The sequence below is a fragment of the Pogonomyrmex barbatus genome, unplaced genomic scaffold (assembly GCF_055798465.1).
Source record: "Pogonomyrmex barbatus isolate J1 unplaced genomic scaffold, ASM5579846v1 scaffold2, whole genome shotgun sequence".
In the NCBI taxonomy this organism is placed as follows: domain Eukaryota; kingdom Metazoa; phylum Arthropoda; class Insecta; order Hymenoptera; family Formicidae; genus Pogonomyrmex; species Pogonomyrmex barbatus.
In genome coordinates, this window is record NW_028297116.1 from 11568031 (window position 1) to 11593405 (window position 25375).

Consider the following 25375-nt stretch of genomic DNA (forward strand, 5'->3'; position numbering starts at 1 on the left):
GGTTGACTGTTCACACTGTCGACATATCAACCAGCGATAAGCGTTCTCGTTTCACTTCGGTCGAAACTTCCGTGTTCGGGGATGAAGGGAAAACAAGTTTCTCCCGATTTACGGGGCGTTTAACGTTTCAATGGTCCGTGAAAGCTAAACGGGAGGGGCACGACAAATTTTTCGGATATCGTCGATTTATCAAGTCGGAAACGATTCTTGAATCGGGGTGTCGTCGGTGCCGTCGTCTGACGTCACTCGTCGGGATAGACGTCGACGACCATTAGTCGCCAGGCGATGCGGCCTGCTATACCGGTCTGATGTATTTCGATGTTGACGGAAAACCTGTAAAACGGCCTCACGCCGGCTTACCGGGGATCTATTAGCGCCCGTTATAAATGGTCCCGTCACCTTCGCCGATGTCACCGGTGTCGCTGAAAGGAAATTGACTACTCATCCCCCCCCCCCTTCCCCGGGTGTTGGCCCGAGGCGCGTTCACTCTCTCACGTTCCTCCCCTGGTCTCGTCTACTCGAGCCGTGGATTTCGCCGGAAATCAAAAACGGCGCGCTGCGTCCGGTACTTCGCCGCACGACTTTAGGAAACGATGTCAATTTTTTTATTTGATCCTGAATAATCGAGAACGAGAACTGATAGAAATTACGAGGTGTCAGGTGCGCGTAGAATGCGCTTGACGAATAGTTTGATTTTATTATGATTTCATTACGATACGAATTGTCGTATAATACATATGATGGAAACAAATGACAATGGAATTCCTGTTCTTATAATATAAATAATTTGACAATAGAAAGTGTACATGGTATTATCAATTCATTGCTACGGAGATGAAATCGGCCGATGCTACGCGAATCGTTAAACCCTAATCGCGCGTTGGACATTCCAACGCGATATCAAGGATCATTACGCTAGCTACCGATTCTGCGATCTGCGCGACGCTTATCTATTCAAAGTGAGATCCAGAAGCGGAGAACACGTCGCGCCTCGCACACGCACGCACACGCGCAGTTGTGCCTTTTAATATTCCGGTAGCCGGTGGCGAGCCAATAACGCTGGCGTTAAAATATGGTAATCGAGCCACGGGATCGGCATATCGACGGCTTGACAAACGATGCGACGCCCAGAGCATCGGACCACCAACAGATCGTGGAGCATCCGTGCTCGCGCGCGCCTCTCTTCTTCATTCCGCTTCTCTCAGGTCCCCCCCCCCTCTCACACTCGGTCAGCCCGCAATCATTTGTTATGTACGTGACTCGAAGCTGACTGCTATCCTGGCATCCTGCCATTCCTACGTCCTGCCGTTCATATCGCCCGTCGGTCCAGAGTGCCTCCTGGTCGCACCTGGTCGCTTCGAGTGCGAACGGAGTATTCTGTTCCGAGCCGGGGATACTGCATAGTTCAAGTCATCAAGTAAATTAGATCCTCGAAATCTTTTAGATCAGTATTTGAGTAATCACGCAATTTTTATCATTTTTTAAATATTATTTTTAATAAATCATTCGTTTAATAGAAGAGGTATTAAATAATTATATTTTAAAATCGTTTAAGCTCCTTCCTTAATATTGTTTGATTTTCAATATCTAATATAATGAATAATTTTACTTAAAATTAACTATTAAGATATATATGAGATTTGAATTTTATAAATTCTAGATGGAAAAAACAATTTTGTTGAAATATCTAAAAATTTAACCATATGCAGGTTTGAAAATAATTTTATTGGGTCATCCAAATAATTATATAAAACATTTCAATTGATTGTTAGAATATCAAAAGTTTTTACAGTATTGTCATGCTTACGTGTTTTATATAATTATTTTAATGATTTAACAAAATTATTTTCAAATCTATATCTGACCGAATTTTTAAATGCTTTAGCAAACTGTTCTTTCCATGCATCAATACTTCAATCATATCGTATACTTGTTAAAAGGAAGGCAACGTTATATAGTACACAGCACATTATGCTACATTCTAAGTAGAGAGTAAGATCGAGTTTTCTCATTCCAAAGTACTGATATCACTATTATGTAAAAGCCACAATTAGACATCGATATTACTCGTGGTGGCGCAGTAACATTTCGTACTTCTCGAGACAGAAGAGGATTATTTGGGAGTACATTAATTTTCAAACGGCGAAGTTGGCGTAAAATTCGAATGGACAGCTGATCGTATGAGATCGGCGTCACGTGGCCTGTTGGGTTGGTTGGTTTCGTTTAGGCAACGTTATTTAAAGGATTCGGTCCAAATCTCTCAAGCTTGCTGCCAGCTGGCCGCATCAATCCTGTTACAAAGCGCGTCTATCTCAACGCAGTTTCTCGATCGGCCGATCGACTTCGGTTCGCGTCCGTGTGTCGAGCTCGAGTCACTTTGCATCATGATCAGACCCAAAAACACAAGTTCAGTTGTCCACGTCGATCTCGTGAAGCTACCGTTACCAAATGAGGAACCAGACCATTTATTAATACAGTGATCGCTTTGAAAATCACATATTTAAATATTATCTATCATTTATTGCCAAAATGTGATAATATTTCTGATAATATTTCTCTTGCATAAGCAATAGAATTATTATTTGCCTCCATTTTTTATGTATTATTAATTTTTTATTAATTATGTATTATTGTTTCATTATATATACACATATAATAATGTTCTATTCCTGTTCTTCGTTCTCTCAAATTACAAGAATGACATTAATTGGTTACAAGTTATTAATTGGTTATTAATTGGTTGACTAATGACGTTAATTGTGACTTCCTCGTAATTAAAAATACTGCGTATATGAAAAAAACAAGACCGACTAGTGTCATTCTTGTAATTTGAGAGAGAACGAAAAACAGGAATAGAATATTGTTCTCATTTCAAGATATCAAGTTAAGTATAGATCATTCCTATTTAAACTGTAAAATGGGAAATCCATAAAACCATCCAGGAAGACGATCCCAGCATTCTGTTTAAATTTCGTTAAGTTCCGTGCTAAGGCGTGAATAACAGCGTGCTTACAAAATACGCACGAGACCGAAGCGTATACAACGAGCCTTTAGAAATGATCTCCGAGCAGTTAGAAGTTAAAATAGTCAATGAAGGTGGTGTTGGTTAATTTACGAACCGACTGCACGTGGAGATCATCGCGGATTGGTGATCTTCGTGGAATGGCCGTCGTTCGTATCATCGTACTTATTGTTGTACGCGAAATATAGAAATGCACTCATCTTTGGATTTGGTATGGACTCACGCATTACCAAATTATTTGCGAGTGTTCAACGGTATACCAATAATAGATCGCCCGCCTTCGCTTCGCGCGGGAAGAAATATTCCGCCACTTTCCTCGGGTCATTTTATAGTATTATATATCTCGAAACGTTTCATTACTGTTTGCGCGACAACGTAACAAACATTAAGCGAAGTTTAACATCGTAACTTTATCATCGGTCGTCGGATTTATAAGGCAATGTCGAATTCTTGTCGGCGAGCGTGTCGCTGTCAGAGAGACGATGCGACTATCTCGCGGAAACTGATCCGGATCATGTGCATTTCGCTATTTCCTGGTCATTCTCCGAATCAAACTAGCTCATAAAGCTATTCATTGCAATGGAAATTTCTTACTGCCAACGTATCTATAATTTTGAATGCTTTTAAGGAAAATACTTTTTCCGTTAATGATAATCAAATAATAATTAAAAAATAAAAAATTATATGTAAACGATGTATTAAGCCGAGATTTCAAATAATAGGATAATAAGCATTGTTCAAGAGACAGGAACTTTGTGTCTAATAATTTTTTTCTAAGTTCAACAAAGAAAATTAGACATAAAAATCCTGTCTCTTGCCACTTATTATCCTTTTATATAAAAAATATGTTTAAAAATATGTTTAAATTAGCAAACTACGTTTTAACTTTAAATATGTATCTTATAGATTAGTAATTATAGACTAGTAATATTATAATACGTGAAGAGATTTTAACAAATATTGTTTGCAGTTTTGTCCACTTGGCTTGTATACTCAGGTACAGGCAATGCCTGTACCTGTAAGTCACATAATCGCGAGGTCACAACCTTCCGGTACCTAGCCGTGTACCGAAAGGGTGAAGAAATCATGAGAAGGGGGCGGTTGGTGGGCGAGGGATGGCGAGGGTGGGGTTTAAGAGTCTGGGACGCGAAGGACGTCTCCGTAATAACGGGGCATAAATAACTCGGACGTTTACGTGCGCATTGATTTAAGCAAACTAATGATTTCACTTTGACCAGTCGGCGGAGGAGAAACGCAACAGAAACGGCATGCCTGGCCTCGGCGAGTCTCCGCCGGCATGGCACCGCCTGCCATATTGACATTTATATTCGTCTGTATAATTTACATGTCTACGTATGACAATTATTGCGATGGGACCGGGGAATGCAGCGAAGATCGTGCAGTGTTGTTATTAGCTATCATCCAGACTTGGTCAATATTGAAAATTTTGAACGAAGAAGCGTGCCAATCAAATATCACACTTCGTATCGACTAGCGATTTTACGACTAGGAAACTCAATTTTTGTAATTTAAGTTACGTTAAGTATGTCCAAGTATTATTAAACGAAGGAAGGGAGAGAAGAGAAGAACGCAATGCAACGCAACGTAATTAATTATTTTGAGAAATGTACAATTATCACTTACAATTGCTTTGGAATTTCGTCAGCGTCGATCTTGCGTACGGCCCTGTGGTCTCGATTCTGCTTGGGTTGGCCCGAGTCAAAGTCTCGGCCAAGTTGAATACTACTTTGTAGAGGTGAATGTAAATGCGCAACACTACAACATTGTGACAGAGAATACACTCCACTTCGCAGCAACGCGTCTGTGCACGAATGTATGAACGTGTGACTGTGGACTATAGAACATGATGTACCGCCATATATCATTTAACATTGTTTACTAAACCTCACACGAAAACATATTAACCGCAAGCTATGACCTATTATGTTATTGTACGTTTGATATTATGTTATTACAATTATCTACTGTCTGTTTGTTTATACCAAATACTGTATAATTAACATTATATTATTTTTAATAATAATATAAATTATATGTACAACAGTTTAGTTTCCTAAAGGCAGAGAAAGAAATAAATTATCGTGATGAAAACGTTTGAAAGATTTTTTACTCATAACACAGTTTAAATGGATAAAAAAGAATGTAGTAGATATAATTGCCTTTTAAATAAATGTGCTTAAAGTATTAATATTTGTTAAAATACGTGATACTTGATATTAAAATATATTTATATCTTATCCCAATCTTTCCTCTTCTTTTTTCCCCCTCTTTTACATTAATCGCGGAAGGCGTCTGGCTCTATGTGCCCGTCGCAATATCGTGTCCTCTGCAGGCGAGATTTGAAGGGGTCGAATGGCCGGAATTTTCGCGATTTCCTAACGGTAGACGGCACGACATCTGACGTGGAAATCCGCGAATGCGGGATAGGTGGAGGGCGGGCACCATATATTCAGTCTGTTTGTTGCACAACGTCCGATAAGTCTGAAGGGGCTGAGCTCGAGGAGATGACATTGACGGGCTAAGCGCAGGACTTAAAGCCTAGAGCTTAACTCATCCGTCAGTATGTGACACATATACTTGCGCAATGCTTCCCTAAGTTCGTATTCTCGTAGGCCGAGACGAGCGGCAACGCCAGACATCTGTCACACCTTCTTCGATCGTTGTTATCCTTAGGTAATTGAAATCATCGCTGCATACGAAACAACTATACAAAACATTTTCCTTTTTTTCCTTTGATTTGAAAAAAAGCTTGAGCTTTATGAAACACATAATTGTAGCGCCTAATCATGAAAATCTTAAAAGATTGCTATTTAATCAAGAATATAATAAAAAATATAAAATTGTTAAAGTTAATTTTAAAGTTTGAGATATTTAACGATAAATCTCCAACAGCACATGTTTCTTGTTGAACTAACTGAGAATCTCCCTGTCGACATTTCATCGAGCCCTCACGCACGATCCACGTGATTTCCCGATCAGCCGACCCAGATGCATACTGAGGACCTCGGTTGTCCATATTCCTAATGGCACAATCACTGGCGCCGTAAGTACGCAGCACACGGTATACACTCTTATCGGTACCGACTCTGCGCACCGCGGTATGAATATTCTATGTCGCTTAAGTATAGGTTTGCCCACTTGGCACAACGCTCTCCTGTACACATGCGCGCGATAATGCGTCGTGAATCCTTTGCGCGTATCTATGTATGTACTTACGTATGCACGTGTGCACGCGTGACCGCGGGACTGTGCCCTACACACGTATACACGATCCGATACGTACGTGCATACGCGCGCAAATTGCTTCCCTCTGTGTGTGCTCTCCCACCGCAAAATGATTAATTATTGCCTATATCCCGAACCGGTGGTGAAACGCGCCAGAACAGACTGGAAAGGAGACAAGAAGCAAAGAACGGGAGAGAGAGGGAGGGGCGGGGGATGGCACGAGGGTAGATTCGAGGGAACTCGCATATCCCCGCGCGGCACGGCGAAGGACAGGTACCGGTGTTACTCTGGAACGCTAATAGCTTTGTAATAATTCTGATTTATGCGCCAGTAAGTAGGCGCGCGACGCGCACCGTCGACGTCGGCCGACGGCGACGGCGGTGGTGACGGGGGCGGCTTCGTTTACACGCTCTTGGCTTTCGCGCCCGAAATATCCTTCCCTGCCTTCCTGCAGTCTGCAGACGTCTATGCTATGCCGGCAGACCGGGTAGGGACGTGTCTGGAGGCTTTGTCTGGTCAGGGAGAGCGGGTCGCGCCGCGCTTTTAGTCACCTGTGCGTCAACGAAGGTTTATACGCCCATGCCTCCCAGACGGCATGCGACGTTATCGCACGCGTGCAGAGCGATTATGCCGTACTGACGAAAAGTCAAGATTCCTCTGACGAAGTGTCTTCAGTCGCATTATATTTTACCCGTGCGAATTGCGCGAGAGATCAACAAGCTGCAGAGTGACAATTCTTAACTACAGCTTTGTGCATTTCGCTGCGTTTCTATTAATAATCTTTGAAGAACGATTGGAATTGAAATGCGGTCAAATAAATTTCTTCCCATCACCTAATCACTCGAAAAAAAATTAAAATAATGTGGACATAATGAGTAAATCAAATGCCTTCTTATCGATAACAATATTGTTTATGACAAATATAATTTGCATCTAGATAGAAAACATAGAATTTACATTTATATTCTTTACAATATTGTGTTCTAAATTTCTTTTGTCACTTTTTCTCGATAAGAAGAAGCAGTAATATGATTAACTAAAGCAGATAGGCAACAATCAAATTCGAGGTCGTAAGATTCGAGTTATGCCGCTCGATTTTTTTTACATTTTCAAGTACGTTTTTTCCGAAGGCTAAATGCACTTCCGCGTTTTAATCAAGCAGCTTCCAGCGATTGTATGTCGTTGATTCGCGCCGGATCGAACACTATATGGGCTGTAACCGACGGACACGCGATCATTTAGTCATTTTCCTGCCCGAGTGGAAACTATAAATTACGCGTAGAACGCGTGCTCGATCACATTGCAGCACGCTAACGACATGGCAGATGACGATCGGCGTGCGTGACTTTAGTCTCACGGTATGAAAAAGAGAAAGAGAGGCAGAGAGAGAGAGAGAGAGAGAGAGAGAGAGAGAGAGAGGGGGGGGGAGGAAGAGAGGGAGAAAGGAAGAGAGAGAATGTCACTGTAAGTACAGGAAGCAATCTATGTCTGATATCGGCAAATCCAGTTTTAATAATGCATTGGACCCCTTCTTATAATCTTCTAACGCCGTAACGTAAGTGCACTTAATTACAAATGTTTTCGCTGTAACGTACTATAATCTTTGCTACGCGAATTTTGCAGTTAATTAGCATAGTATTTTCATACAACTATTACATACCTTTGGAATTCTGAGTTCACGGATGCATTACGGCGATTATGATTGTTATTATCTTATTAATAATAAGTGCGTTAATAATGAGAATACCTTGTAATGAACTATAATAATAATAATTATTTTAAAACATAATATACCAGAAGATGTGATATAGCTCTAGGAAATTTTATTATAATTTTGTACAATTTAAATTGAGTGGCCTAATATCCTCGTATACCGTATGTATAGAAAATTCTCTGAGAACTTACCTGTTTTATCGAAAATACGATACATAATATATAATACATATTGACAGTCATACACTTTTTTTTAACAGGTCGTTAAAGGATAAAACAGATCGGAGGTGTTGCATCCTTCTACGAGACATCAGGGACGCCTTCATCCGGTAGTTAGTCATCGGCTGGCAATTTATCACGAGTTACGAGATTCCGCCTAAGCTCCACTTACTATGCGCGCGATCCGCGCGGCTGCGCAGCCGCAACGGCGATTACATATAATTACCAGTAGATTAATTAATTATACCGGGAGGTGGACCGCCCGAATATGTTATACATGCGCTCGTCCAGTCGATACAATCAACTTGATAGAAGTTGATTTCGTTGATTTCAAAATTTAGGAAGCGATAACCCGAAAGTCAGTTTCTCAAAAATCTGTACTTTTTGATTAATAACGCCTTTTTACATACTACATCTTAATGATATTCTTATTTTATTCACTAACTATTTTAGTACTTTTCTCATTTTATTAAAGTTTATGTTTTTAATACTAAAAGTAAAGCCGCGTGATTTAAGTACGGCTATTGCAGTAACGATTCCGTTCCGGTAACGACGTAGCATAACGACTACAGTTAAGTTCGTATTTTTGGTACTTTCGTATAAGGGAAAAAAAAAAAAAAAACCGAGTGTCCCTATACATATCCACGTCGCTCTGAGGCAAGACTTCTCTCGCATCAAAGATAGCGAATTGATTTATGGGCTCGCTCACGCGCGCGCGGGTGCCTCTCAATATTTTCGGAACACGTCGAAGCCAATTCCCGCGGCTTTGGCAGCTGCTCGCACCCGTAATATGCAACAACGCGGGAACGAAGGGCGGACCGGAGAGGAACGGAGCCGCGAGCGAGGCTGAACGCGCGGAGAGGAGACGCGACGGCACCGACCGGGAGGAATAAATACCGCGACGATGGCGCGTATCTCTCGATTACCGCTGAAATCCCTCCATAGATCCTCCGAGCGCCTTGTCTCGCAAATGCATAACACGGTTCGCAGTGCAGTAAACTAGCGTGGGTGACACGCCGCATGATGGACCGAGAAGCAGGTGCAGCGTACTTTACTTTTGCTCCTGGTGCACACACACACACACACACACACACACACACACACACACACACACACACACACACACACACACACACACACACACACACACACACACCCGCTCTTTCGCGTGCTTTCGCGCGGGCGCGCGCATTATCTGTGCACGCATGCATTTACGCACGCAATGGCGTAGTGCATGCTATGAAATATATTGTAACAGCAAGTTATATATATATATATATATGTGTAGTATATATATGTACACTCATCGTCTTTAGCCATTTAATCTTGGTAATAGCGTCGCACGCCTGAAATAAGACTTCATCCTTTGTGCCGCGAGGACTGTAAACGTCCTTCTAATGGGAGCTTTATTTCGCATTGAGTAACGCACCGTGACGACGCGCGTAGAGATGTATTTTTCGATGCCTTTCGGAATATTTGCGCGCGTGCGGAGCAACTGTATTAATGTTTCAGTAGTAATATTTACTGATTCACCGTCATGCGGTATATGAGATATATGAGGCTACTCTCATGCTATCCATATTTAATAATTATGTTAAATATCGTATTTTTGTATAACACTTATATAAAATATTTTGCACTTTTGCACAATTGTATATCATAATTTGAATATTCTCAAGCACGTGCGATATTCAAAAAAGATTATTGCCACATATTTTTATAAAATTATTATTTTCACGCAGACATAAAATCACAAAATTAATTATAAACATAATTACCAGATATTGCGATATTTAAAATTATATTATCAATAAAAATTATATTATCAATAAAAACAGCCAGATGAAACTTAATCACGCCATTGGATGCAACGCGCGTTTGGCGATTTGCGTATCAACGACGCATACAGAGAGAGAGCGGCTAGTCGTCTCCTTTCTCTCGTCTTTCCACCCGCGTTTTCAGCTTTCCGGTGCGAGAGCGTCCCGTGGAAGACGTCAAAGACACTTCTAGGAATCACTGCCGATCTCTCTCAAACCCCCTCGCATCGGACTCTATGTTGTTCTTCGTGTTGACTCTCCACCCCCTTCTCGCAATGCGCGGACAGTATGTGTCTAATAAATCAGTGAAACCTCCGCGAATACCACGAGTGGTGACAACCTCGCGTTATGTCACGACCCTCGGCTTTATGGCTTATTTAACCGGCATGCGAGTAACCGGCGGCCCGGCGGATATCGGCCAGAAAAAGGCCGCATCTCACACTCTCACTTCTCGAACGGACGGACGCGCCGTCGCGGAATCCGCATACTTGACGGCGATACTTGACATGAGCGGTGCCTTCCTCTCGAAGGGGGACTCTCTCGAATCTACGCGTTCGATGAGACGTGGAGAACGTGATGGGATAGGCCACGGAGCCGGGTGGTCCATCTCGAGATTTATGGATGACTCTCGTTCTGCAACATTCGAAGGAAACGGTGCGAAGACTCTCGGTGCGTAGAAAATTCGCAGGACGGAAAAGAATGCAATTTGATTTTTCAGAAGTGCGTAGAATGAAAGAATACTTCGAGAAAGAATTGAAAAAGTATAAAAGGATTAGAAAGGTTTAAAACAGGCAGATGCAAGTTTACGAATATAACATAATAATTGATTTATTAATAATAATAATTTACAGTCATTTTGTCATTCAGAATTTTATAAAGGATTGCGTTCTATCAATCGTTCGCAATATCCAGTTATAAATGTAACAAACATGGGATGCAATTTCACCAGAAAGATCTTTATCATTGGAAGTAACAACGAAACTAAGAGCGAGCTATAAAAACACGAGCTCGTAAATTGTTTTAGGAAAGCGTCTGAAAGAAAACGTTACTTCGAAACGATCGGCCAGCGTTTATCCCGTTAATCTTTTATTCTGGGAAGTCTTTTAAAGAACACCGGGAGCGGAACTTCCAGAACAGGAAGAAAGAAAGAGACAGGCAGATAGATGGGGGAAGGGAAAGAGGACCGCTCTCTCCAGAACTCTTTCGATGGGCCATGACACTTCGCGGAAACTAAATAGACCACTCGGATGGATAATTACAACCGTCTTCGTGAAAAGGCAAGGGTCGAGGAGTGCGAAATAAAAACGCGGGAAGAGCCACGGCGCTGCGCTTCGTGCCTCTTTGATCCTCCCAATGCGTTATACCCGCCGATGATTTAGAGACGCATTTCCGCGACGCGTGCGCGATGTGCGCGCATCTAACATCGCGTTTAATTTGATTTATCGGTGCTATTATACGCGTTGAAAAATAGCCGAACTAGATTACCGGGCGCGGACCGACGTAATATTACAAGATCGTCGAGAGATTCTGCAGCTTGTGAAGATCCGAACAATCTCGCTGTTCTTGAAAATGCCGTGAGCACCTTAAAGTTCAAATAATCATCATATTTTCCTATAAAATTATAAATAGCATAGGAACACATAGTCAATATATATTATACTAATAAATCTTTCTTTTAACGTTAAAAATATTAATGTTTTATTTTTTTTTTTTTTTTTTAAGAAACTAATTTAAAATCTGTCTCTCTTTCTTATAAGATTATTTAAATGTACAATCATATTAAATTTTTGTTGAAGTTGTTAATTTTTAAAAAATGCAAATCATAGAATTCATTGTACTTTATCTGACTGAATCTTTGCTTAGGTGTGAGCCACAGACGTCGGAACCACGCAGTCGAAGTCAGCGCGTGGGTGGATTCCATAATTGGGCCATAAAACAGCGGAGAGCGTGTGCACAATAATTAAAATATCTTCTTGCGGTTCGGTCCCGTTCGATATATTTGACTGAACTCGTTTGCCCGGGATTATTATTTGCCTCGGGCAAAACGACGTTAGTGATTCGCCAGGTTAAGCATTTACAAAACATTATTTCCTCGTGAATAAGTATTAAAACTGTTCGATTCAAATTTGTATGTTAATACACTGTCGTTTAAATGCTTCATTCAATCTCCATTTCAGTCTCAAATTTCAAAACTTTATTAGTCTTTATACATATGTAATAACATTTAGCTATGTAACAATCAGATAGAATTTAATGAGATAGTTTTTCACTAAGCCAATCATTCCAAGAAAAGGAAACAAGATATTTGTTTTCTCTGTAGACCTTTCCTCTAGAATATTTTTTTTATATATTGTCGCGTTTAAATTTTTTAGAATATTTATAAAGTTATGAAATATTATAGTATTTATAAGATAAATACTCCTTTACAGCGCAATGCTATATGTGTATATTTCAAGTATGAGAAAAGAAAGTAAACTATTTTTATTCAACGTATGAAATCGAAACAAGTAATGGCAACTAATAACGACTAATAAATGAACTGTCGAAGCAAATTTATATAGCATCGGATGGGAAAGATACATAACCGGATGTCCCGATCAGTTACACACATATGTTACATGTATACGTAGGATACACAAAAAGTCGAGTCACGCTCGATCTCTGCAAGTCGCGGCGACGTCATAGCCGGCAGGCGAATTTGTAAGCGTGCATCATGCGACTCCTCTCGGTTCTTTTCGTCGTCTCTCCTTCTCTCTATCTTCTCTGCCGCGGCAGAGGTGTAACGGACCAAAGGTAATGGTCCCGGTAATATTGGTGCTGTGTGTGGGGCCCGAGCTGCACTACTAGTAATTGATTGGTCATACCCCCCCGTGCCACATTACTCCTTCAAACTTCGCTTCTCTCAGCTTCTTTTCTGCGGTCTCTTCGACAACGCCTACTCGTGCCCGACATTGTGCTATTCAATTTCGCTATCATGGAGGTATTTTCAAGATACATATCTTCAGAGTGATAGGGAATAGAGAGAAAATGTAAACGACAGATTTCTTCAGGTCAATTGATGGTAAAAAGGAAAGAATTATTCGCGGCAAATAATAGTTCGAATTATTCTTATTATTTGCAGCTCTGATTTACTCGATTATCGATCATCGTTTATCAGCTTCTCCGCTGTGCGTGTGTCTTCAAGAAACATATACCGTGTCAATTCAACAAGCAGGCCGCGTGTACAAGTCTGCGAATAGTTATTAAGTCACAGCGCAATTACAACAATTAATTATTGCACGCATAGACATTATTCGAAGACTTCTTCGGTGCATCCGAAAATGGTCAGGAAATGAGCGGCGAGAGTCCGCATCCCTCCGCGTGCGCTCACACGGGGCGCATTACCGATTGTACGCGATAATTATAGAATAAATAAATTCACGTCGTGGCGGAATGCGTATAATATATCTACGTCTGCCAAATGGTACCGAGATACAGTCGTATATCACCAGGGGAGTTATAGTCCCCGCCCGGTAACTCATTGCCGGGCGTACGTCGTCTCTCGCTATCCGTTTGGCTCGTATCCACCTCGTTGCTCTATGGTGCGAATCGTGCGTCACGCGAGATCGACGCCATTGAAAAATCATGCGTGTTTATCTGGGAATTGCTAGAGATCGCGCAGCATGGAAGACGGACAGGTCTTCTTGCGAGAACAATCGTGGAGCAATTTTCTAGTGGCAGAGTCGAAAGAGGACAATCGAAAGAGTAGGAAAAAGGGAGAAAACACAAAGATTTAATTATATCAATATTTTGTCATTATAATATAATATAATTTAAAGAAGTGAACAAATATAATTTTTAAAATAATCGTAGAAATATTAAAAAATATTTCTTTTTATTAAATTTTATGTCGTGATATAATTTTGTATACAAAAGAAAATTTTTGACAAAATCGATGCAACTTTGAAATAATAAATAATAAATATATGTCGTATCACGGGAATAAAATAATAAGGAATCAAAGAATTGTAGAAAAAGAGAAGGTAAGTGTCTGTGTACTTTAAAGTGTAGATAGTAAATGACGTTGGTGTTGGAGCCATACATCTTACCTCAGGCATCACAGTAATATAGAAATTCAATCGTTCTGGCAATTATGTGTTGCGGCTGTTATTATGGTCCTTCTCCAACCATTTATTTGTATCTTGACCACGTATGTTGCGTACATAATATTTTATTGGCTTTGTTTACGACTCGCGAGTGTGTCTTAACACGACTGCCACTCGAGCTGTTTCTTTAAATATCCATATGCATTTCGTTCGATCTTTTTTCATGTTAAGTTTACTTTTGATCTCTCAATTTTTGTTTGCAATAATTTATAATTACACAGGAAGCCATAAAATAATAGATGTAATTATTCGAAGTATGGCTAGGAATATTTCAACTCATTACGCGAAATATTTAAAAAAGTCGGACGAATGTCATTCAAGAAATATGTGTCAATGAGAACCGCTGTGAGTAACAGTAGTGTAGCGGCAATAAGTGCAGCGAAGTCATAATGCAACATATAGTTACATACGAGCCAGCGCGGTCGGTGAAGATCAAAGATTTCACAGACCGTGGACTGTGTTGCCGGTCGCGCGGTGAAGGGTTAAAGTCAAGCCATTGATAGCTCAATAAGATAGCCGACCATTTATCCGGGACACACCCTTGGGGGAGTTCCAGGGGGTGGTTACGGGGTAGAATGGAGATACCTACGCGGAATTCTTCCTGGCTCATTGTAAGGCGTCGATACCATGTAATCATACACGCAGAGTCCTCGACCGTTGTGGGGCCCAACTCCATGGGAAAAACACACACAAGATTACACGTGTGGTCTTGTGTGTGCGTGGATGCGTTCACGCGAAATGATCACGTTTGACGACGGGTTGCGCGAAACAGATAATTAAATGTGTGTTTTTGGATTGATATTATATAACGATCGCTTTGGTACCGTAAAAGGATCTACATTGTCGAAATAATATCGCGTTTGAATCTTCGTAAAATTATACAATTTACAGCGAGAGATAAGTATGATAAAATGCCGCAAAATTTTGAAGGTGGTGTTAATTCAATTTTGCAACCACAATCCTCTGGAAAATATTCATAAATCTTTGCTCGAAACGGGCGTATCGCAGTCCCGCGCCAGGCTCCTGGAGTCTACGCTGGCTCGGGGACATTATGGTCGGTCGATACATATTTCACCGTCGGGATAGGATGTCCAGACCGAAGCGGAGCAAAGCTTGCCGGAGTCTCGTTTGCGATACGCTACCCGCAAAATAATTTTTGTATCAAAAGGAATAGCGAATGAAATAACGCTTGCGATCTTATCTCCGCTACGTCAGGTATTTTGTCCGTGCCCTCCCGCATCAAAGGTTACGACCAAACCCCAACGATCCCCGCGACTGATGATCAAACATAAATGCGCTGGTATGCGCGCGTGTGCACGTACGCGCGTGGACGCGCGTGTGCGTGTCCAGTAGCATCGGAGATCCATGCTTCGTGCGTGGGGTACGTCCATCTCATCGTGGACGTTCACAATAGCTTCTGTTTAGAGTACTTACGCTGAAGGGGAGCCGCTGGGTAACCCAAGTCAGCCATCTTACGTCGAATAAATCATCGCCAAGACGTCGGAGATATCATTGAACCGGTTGACGGAGAGCGGCGTCGCGCCTAATGCAACGGGTGTCGAGAGAGCATCCATACGTGGTGCCTCGTGTACTAATGACATTTATCATATGTTATTCGACGCGAATGATGGCACGTTTCTTTCTATATTATTTCTCGCGAATTTTAAAAACGCTCATATATTAACGATCGATAATACGTCGACGATTATTGATACGCGTTATCATAAAACCACGCGCGAATCATGAGTAGAATAAAAACAGAAGACTGTAGCTTTTTTTAAATTTAATCAAAAACAATATTCAATAAAATATGGAGAATACACGGGGTATATTTCGAAGAATAGCGTTACGATACGTAGATAGTATCGCGTATCAATCAGACGCCGAGGGCCATATTGTCTTACGCGTCAGTTGGATAAAGGGGCGCCTGGTCCGCATGTTCCTTAGGCCTTGAGGCCCCGGGAATGCCCGGGAGCCCAGGACCACCCGGACAGAACCTATATGCCCGGCGGGGATCTTATTGACTCGATACCAGTCTGCTGAATCGTATCCACATCCTCGAGTCAAGTGTCTTACCCGACACCTTGTCGAACTTAGAGCTCGCGGAAAAATCAGGCAACAAAGTCGTGATTCAATCTGTCCGTGCAAGCGTAGCAGAAATTAATTGTAATATTATGTGCCTACTATAAATATTAGAACCTTTTATTTTTATATATAATGTACAAATATAAACGTAATATGTAATTTATTTTATAAAAATCCTGCCTGATAAATATATCCGAATTAATAATATTAAATTTTTAATAAGTTTATGGTAAGATTTTTCTGATGCATTTTATATGCAAAAATGTTACAAAAATATGCGATATTTGTTGTCAGAATGTCAAATTATTTAAAAAACATGTGATACATACATAAAAGATTAAAATATTCAAATACATAATTTACAGTCACATTTGCCGTTTGCTTATAGACATGGATTTAGTTGACATAAAAAACATTCGTGTATTAGTGACTTTGCTTCTGAGTATTTCGATTCTGAAAGGTTCGAACCGGAAGTCTGAAGAGGTTTTTTTCGATGCCTTATCCACGATAATAACTTCTTATGATGAATATAGGGATGACCGACCGGTTGGCCATCTCCTTCGGTCAAAAGTTCTTCGTCGACAGACGAGGGTGCAGAGGGGGAGGATGGTGAGAGGGATAAAGGGGCCCGGAGGGGCCTTTCGTGAGGACTGAGTACACAGTAGCAGACTTCTCATATAATGCGATATAATCACCTGGCATGACTACACACTATCTGATCCACATGCACATGAAGAACCCCGTGCGCGCGCGCGCGCGCGCGCGGACACGCACATGTATACGTGCATGTGAACAGAAATCACTGGTAGAATCCACATTTGAATCCCAGGTGATCATTACTCACTGCTCCTGATATTACTTCAATTCAATCAGTGTCTCGCCAGTGCGATGGCTACCACAGGTAGGCGCGCTTACATACGGCGCGCCGATATTTATATTCAAACGTATCGCAAGCGCGCACACCTACGATCACCTACGCGCGGTACATTATACGCGTGTGTAAGCGCGAATGATGAATAGATTCGGCCGTTGTCGGAATGCGGTTCTGTGCATCGACGATTATTGGCCGATTTTTCCGAGCCCGTCCCGGCACGAAGCCGGCCGTGGCCGTGTTGCGAGAGTGTTGCGGATTCGGCAATCCGCAAAGTGATGAAATGCTTCGTATTTACATACGATCAGCCATATTTACATATATGCGATACGCGCCTTCCCCCCGTCTGTTTTCTCAAAGATGCATAAGCGCCGTGACGGCTAAGTGCTAGCCAAGACGGTGGATAGCAGCGGCCGCATCCCGCAGGCATCGCCAAGGACGGCGGATCCCTCATGCGCCGCTTCCACCTCGCCGTTCCTCCGTAAGAGAAGATGAAGAAGAAAAGAAGGAGTAGGCGGAGTGCGCGGCGTACGTGGGTATCCGAGTTGAAGGGACTATCGTAGTAGATAATTCAGCGCGTATCTCGGTAGCCGCTCGCGTCCCTGCGGCGGCACGTTGCGTCGGCTATCACAAAGACAAACCTCTGATGCGGTATACCGGAGCGTTCCGCATCGCACACAATCATCCCACATGTCATGTAGGAACACGCAAGACAACTACTGCGCGAGCTACTGTAGAGAGAGGGAGGAGGGAGAGGGGGAGAGAGAGAGAGAGAGAGAGAGAGAGAGAGAGAGAGAGAGAGAGAGAGAGAGAGAATGGCAAGAAAGAATAAGTGGGAGAAAGGACGCAATAGGGGAGGTAGAAAAGATGAGCAAGAAAGGAAAAAAGAGGAATAGAGAGAGAAGAGAGAAGAGACGAGGTAGCAAAGTCAAACAACAAGAGTCGAGATTGCTGACGGCCCGCGAGAGGTTGGCGCCATCGCGTGATTACCAATTTGGAATTACCCACTCGCTACGCCGAGGGATGATGCGAAGGACGAGGACGGATTATCGAGGAAAGGACGCGATCTCTCGTCCTGGACTTTATATCCCCCATCCGCTCACTTTCATGGCGAAACGAAGTGCATTATTATAGCTATTAACGTACGATGATCCATCAAATGAGAACTTGCGATTGTTCTAATGGTAAATTCCATTCGCAGGATCTGGAAAGAATTCGATTTAAGCTTATCACAAAAATCAAGCTGCGCGAAAGCCGAAGAGCATTAGGTGGCCGGACATGAGTACCACTGATTATCGCAGCGGACGATTGCAAAGTTTTCTCGGCGAGGTTGGCTAAAATCGATAGGTATCTAAAGAACGAAGCATGGCAGCGGAGCTGGTAAAGGTGAAATAGAGTCCACAGATTACGAGGTCACGAGAGATCCTTCCGCGTGCATCCGCGGTAAGTCGCCGTCTCGCGATGCTGCAACTGGCTGGATTCGCGTCCCAGACATATTGCACCGTGCTCCTGGGCAACGTTAATCGATGTTCCCTCTGTCAGTGACGAATGGGCGTAATCGGTAGAACCGAAACGGACCGTGTGAATTCCCCGTCGAGCACAAAACCGACCTGCCGCCCTCCCGCTTCCGCTCTCTCCGTCGTGCAACCCCCTTTTACCTCTTTGCCTCGCGTCTCGGCCCATCACATAGAAAGCAATCATGCTTATGGACCGCAACGATATGGTCGATCAATTAGAAATTCTTAAAATCATGAAGCACATTTAGCACATTTAGCTTCTATATGTTTAAAAGTATTTAGCAATATCTGCTGTTAATTGCTAGACGTAAAAAGATAATATCGTTTTAATTAGTAAAAAATAAAATTATTAAGCGATTTATTCATTGATGTATTGATGTATTACATTTGGCATCTTCAAAATTTTATCCGCCTCGCGACTGGACAACAATAAATTCTGTGGTAAGGACTACGGCTAGTATATTATAAGCGGTCAAATAATCAAAATTACAAGGTTTGCCTGATGATATTCTCTCAGACATTACCAGAAATAATCTCGACTCCGCTCGACGATGCTGATTTTCATTCGCCGTGATTGGTGAAGTAAATACACTGAAAACTCGCTTGAACGAAATCTTCTATTCCTTCCCAGTTCTAAGATTATATTATGCGAAACAGTTGTAGAAATATATCGCACGTACTTGATTTATATTTACAACAATAAATATATAATTTTTTTTAATGTGTATTTATAAAAGTTGAAAGTTTTCATAATAATTTTTAATCATTTTATAATTTTAATTTTTTCATATATTGTTTTCATAAATTGTTATTTTTGTCAAAAATTATTTTCTATGATATATGTTTATTGGGTTATAACCGACAAGTTAGATCATTATACGCAAAATAAAATGCTCGATGTATAAAGTATAAATGAGATTCGATAATAGTATGATTTTAATCCTATATATCCTTTCTTAATATAATCTTTTCAAGATCGACAAATTATCGAGACAACAAGCAAATTAACAGGCAAATTATCGAGACACATTCAACGATAGATTCACGCCTGAAGCTGCATGGGCAGAGAAACCAAGTTATCATGTCGTTTCAGAATCTTCGGTGCGACGTAGCGATCCGTGTCTTTGTTCCTCTCTTTCTACTTTTACTTCAATTTTTTTTTTCCTTTTCGAATCGAGCACGAAGCGAACGACAACGGCAGATTGTTCCTGTCATTCCGACCAGGCGACAGTTCCCGGCGATCATCCAGGATACCGTGAATGGGCGATGCAATTTCCCCAGATGTCTTCCGAGACTATACCGTCGGAAAAACTCCGTAAAATCTCCGAGCAATGCACGCTCGGCTTGGCGTATAATTGAATTTTAATTTTGTGATTTCTGCTACACACACAAACACAACGTAGGCTGACATCAATTCTCGAGCTATCGGATTTGGTCTGTGTTGTCATGTTCGTCACAGCTTTTTAACATTCAATCTTATTTGCCATATATGTTTTTTAAGATATCGATTAAAGACGTTGCTATCGATTTTATTAACAATTCTTTACGTAACTATATTTTGTAACGATTTTATGTTTACTATAAGCAATAATCTCAACTATAGTGTTAAAAATATTAAACAAGCTAATAATTGTTCTTCGTCAGAGTTAACTTAGTGGTCTCTGATCGTCATGTTTGTATTTCGTTACATTTAATCACGCCTGGGGAAAAAACGGGAGAACAATGCGAACTATGATATTTGTTCGTTCGTCGTTCGAAGGAATCCCTGGGGTAAGCAGCTTCTGAATTTGACCTTGAATTTATTTGTGCAAATCTATATAGCGGGATGAATAATTATTGAATTCATGTAACATAAATATGATACGTTACACGAGAACTGGTTATATGCGTAAGTGCTGGCATTGGTTTAAGGTGCATTCATATTGAATATACATAATCTTTTTCAAAACTTTTACAGTGTTTAGCTGTTAAAAATTGTATTACGTAAAATTCTGAAATTCTATTATAATGATTAAATTAATTTTAAAAATATTTATTGTTTCATTTCATATCATATATTTTTTTATCTACAAGATATTTACACTTTATTAAAAAACTTTCTGATTTCGCTAATGGTCTTCTAGATTTATTTATGCAACAAAAAGAGAAAGAAAAAGGGAGATGTTTGCTTACAAGATATACACACAAAGGAAGCAAAAGAATTTGTAAAGACGCGTTTTTCTATGTCTCGCGTTGAAAATATTTATTGCAAAGGATAGAGGTAGAAGACAGAGAGTGGAAAAGAGGCACAGCAGACAAGGGGATGGACGACGAAGTTCGACGGTTCGTATATCGCGAGTTCGTGGATTTTAATCAACTGCCGATCTGTCGGTGGGTTTCGACGGAATTAGCCTTAGCCAAGGCTGAGATGGTGCCGAGGCGCCACGGGGGTTCGACACGTACAACAACCGCTCGTAGGATGCGCGAGATGCACGTGTACAGGACGCGCGAGGTATAGGTTTCTACCTGGCTTGGCAGCAACTCCCTCTAACCCCCTTCCCCCCTCTTACCACCCCCTCCAACGCGCTTCAGCTCCCTTTCAAATTCGCCGATTTTATGGGCCACCTTCGACGTTTAATGAAGGAACTTTACGAGGAGGGATTTTGTTTTAAAGAGTGTAGCGGCCTCGTCGATAATTTTCGCATAACGACGAGGCACCATCGTGCCTGTGATTTCCCATCTTGGGTGCACAAGGAGTTTCAGATGAGATACTTGTCGCGAACATTTTTGGTTATGTCAAGCTAATAAAAGCCACGAAAACGACATTATAACGCGAGTGGGCATCTGAGCATTTGAAAATGTTTCAGTATAGAGAGAAAAAAATCGGAGAAACGACTTAATCGATTAATTGACAAAAAAATTGAATATCTTGATAAATAAATATAAAATATATTTTTTATATTATGAAAAAAATATATGTAATAAAAAGGACTTTCGATCGATTAAGGATAAAAGAAGAATGCAAACAGCAAATATTCTAAAATGATCTTTGATCTTTCTGGATACATAGATGATTTTATTAGTGTATTCCCCGTTCCATTACCTTCGCTCAATCACTAATTACCCTGATTTCACGAGATCGAGGCTTTTCCGGAGTTTACCGCGCGGTAATAGCCTTTCTATTAATAATTCCACGGCGATTTAATTAAAATTCAATTAATCAGCCGTGGGCGGCCGCCTTCGGTCTGCCGCCGTCGCCGCCGCCGCCGCCGCCGCCGCCGCCACCACCACCCCCGCGACGTAAGTTGCGAAATGAAATTTTAATCTGTTCCGTATTAGTTATGGATTTATGTTTGTTACGACGTGTTTGTTATTCAGCTGTTTCGTCGAACAGGTCCGTGCTTACGCACGGATACCTGAGACCGCCTCCACGGTCGAGGCAAAGAGGTGGACGAGGAAGAAGAGCGCGAGCGACGCGGGATAAATAAGGGGAAAGAGAGAGGGAAGAGAGAGACGCCGGGATATATCCCACCCGCTGACGCCACCCGTAGTATCGAGCGGACAAACAAATTGTCTTGTTTTAAAGGCAGCAAAAACAAAACGAACGTGGAGGAGCCTGCTCGCGTACCCGGCACGGTTGCCGGCTTCGTCGTCCATGGTGGCTGCTGATATTTAATACACAATTCTTTACTGCATATTCATCGTATTGGCACGGAAACCACGGGGGCGCGGCGAGTCGTGTTCTTGGGTAGGTAGACTTACACGGTGTCCGCGGCCGTAAATATATCCCCGCATCGATATTTTAGCGCCGAAGCGAGACCGGCAGAATGAAAAAAGAAACGATCAGCCGGAGGCCGGGGCGAATGCTCGCGTCTTGTGCGCAAGCATTAGACAGCACGTAAATGCTTATTCTCGAATGGTGCCTCTCGCGATCGATATTATCGTGCCTCTTTGCAATAAGAACGCTATAATCAATGATATGAAACGTAAAACATGGAAAAGTGCTTGTTCAGAATAATCTCAAAGATCGTTTGCTAATATGTTTTAAGATATGTGTAAAAATGTATAGTACATATATCGAAGCAAAAATAAGATAAAACACAATATATACGAGACAAGAATAATAATTAATGGAAATTGTATTAAATTTTATTTAACACAAAAAACAGATTAATTTTCCGTTTTTAATATTTTTGGAAGTCTCATCAAATCTTTTCAATTAATTTTATTACAAATATTTTACTTGTATTATAAATTCGCGTAAGGTCGTCGTTTATCGCGGATCGGTGAACTCGTAGCGAGAATGGCTTCTATTTAGCAGCTGTCCATAGGTAAGTGCCCTCTTAACAATGCGCACGATAACGGTAGACGGAGCCGACCACCTTCCCCTCGTCTCTTACGAATCACGATGTTCGGTTGGGAGGTGGAAGTGTTCCGGCGGTGGTGATAACACGGCTCGATCCATCACTGCCTGGAACGGTGGTCGAAGGTGGCCGGTGGGGTAGTCGAAGAGAGGTAGTCGAAGGGTGGTTTAAGGTGGTTTAAGGCGGACGAATGTATAACGCGTGCGTGAGACTGGACGCAAGCGTCTGCTCGGATTGCCGTGCCCCCTTAAGGTGTATAGGTCACCGTACAGGATGTCTGTAAATTGTCGTACAAGTCCTACAGAAGTAATATTTCGCATAAGAAAAAGCCCAATAATTCTTTCTCTTAGCAAAATTTTAATCGCGTAATAAATTTTCCATAATTTCTTAATTGTATTAGAATTAAATGTCAATATTGATGTATACTCTATCTGTTAAATTAAAAGAAAAATAAGCCTCTCTTATTTACATGTACATCTAAAACTTCGATTAATAATTTCCTTTCCAGCATAAAATTATCACTATATAAAATTCGAACAGTAATTTAACAACACCCTATAGAATGTAGACATGTGTATGCAAGTAACGAGTACCAATATTGTATAAGTAACGCGGTAAAATATATAGCAGTAATCGATATCTTGAATGCGGCCTCGACCTGAAGTCAAAAACCGATTCAAGCATTTGATAATCTTTATAGCGCATTATAATGCTTCTTGAGATTCGTAACGGACAAGTGCGATCGCTTCAAGGAATCGGAACAATAAAACATTTTTGTATAAACAGGAAAAACCGTTCTACATTTGTAAACATAGATTATCACAAAATAAAATAAGCAGATTTTTTTGCCATCGATATTGAAACTATTCTTCACCTATTTTCTATAGCAAACAGAAATATGTTCTTGAGAAATATGTTCTGTATTCTTATATGTTAAATCTGCACATATACGCTGATATCTGCATTTAAAAATGAAGTAGATTCAGAGCACGAAGATTAATTCACATCTACAATTTTCATGCCGGATACCTCATGGGGTGCGCATAATCAGGGTGACTAAGAAAAACCGGCCGGGAGCCGGACATGTATCTCGACAAGCCTTTTTAACGCCGTGCGGGCGAAACGGCATGCAAACCAGACCATTCCTATTCGCAAAATTATTTTTTACGAGATTTGCTGGAGAGAGAAAGAAAAAAAATTGCCGCCGATCTTCCGCGATCATGCGACACCTCGATCACGCGTTATCGTATATACGACAGCACGTGCACGACAAATCCGTGCAATAACCTCGCGCCTCGGCATCGTGTAAAATGTGCAAATGTAGGCAACCGACGCGAATCGGTACGCAAACCGGTTGAGTTACAATCATCGCCGGTTATAAAGTACGAGAAGAGACGTTGCGACGTGGGGTTAAAGTCGAGTAGCCACGGTCGCCAGTAAGTAAGGAGGCCGACAAATGTCGAAGGGTGGGGATGGTCAATAAGAAGAGGAGGGTAAACTCTTCGGGGTAATATCTCCGAGCCACGCAACTTTTAATATCGAAGGGTGTTTTCTCACCTTCAGCATAACATTAGACGACGGGTTTTAAATTTAAAGGTCACGGATTTCGAGCCCACCTATCGGATATGCTAATGTTGTCATATACAGCTGCGCGTAGTCAGGCTGATAACTCAGCTGCGGTTCGTGGGGTGCCTTCAACTTCCCGATTATTGTATGTGGATTTAAATTAATGATCATTAGCTTCGCAAAGCAGAAATAAATAGATAATATATATTAAATTAAAGCGACTTATTTTTTTGCTGCTATTTAAACATATTTTATCTAGCATAAATTACAACTTCATTATCAAATTATAATATAATTAAAATCTATTAAATAAAAGATTAGGTTGTATATGTTATAATATAACCTGAGTTACAAATGCATGCGCAAGTTACTTAGTGTTATCAAAAAATATAAATGATGTTTTCGAATCAATTTACACAACGAAATGCAAATGTATTTTAAAATCATCATCATTAAAACATGCGTCGATAGCGGCGTGTCGCAAACAAATTATAAAACAAATTATATTTTAATAATTAAAACGCAACGAAACGAAAGGAATTGAGGCTCATAAATGGCTGTTCGATACGGATTAACTCAGAGTAGGCGGCGTTAATGTTCGGTCTTGCAATTAAAAACAGAATGAGTTCGCGCGATAAGAGTGCATACACGAGGGCGACGCGGTGACCTATAAGAAAAATCGACAGTTCCTAGTGAAATGATCGGTTACCAGCCCCGACATTCCCGTTCGTTTCCTAACGACTGTTTCTCGTCCCGTCGTTGCATGCCGCGCAGCTAATCTCAAATAAAATTTATGCACTGCAACCATATACGCTACGACATCTATGCCTA

The 25375-nt window shown here is 41.2% G+C and overlaps 1 protein-coding gene across 7 annotated transcripts in view; it reads right to left on the reverse strand.

Annotated features, from left to right (window-relative positions):
* Window positions 1-25375, reverse strand: part of LOC105422581 (uncharacterized) — a 532825-nt gene that overhangs the window by 180723 nt on the left and 326727 nt on the right. The window contains exon 1 of one of the 7 annotated variants that reach the window (XR_016139113.1): window positions 4667-7175. The exons of 4 other annotated variants lie outside the window; for them this stretch is intronic. The gene's annotated coding sequence lies outside the window, so the exon portion shown is untranslated. Of the gene's footprint in view, window positions 1-4666; window positions 7176-25375 lie in introns of those variants that run through there. 2 more of the 7 variants (XR_016139112.1, XR_016139111.1) reach the window with 2 other exon arrangements.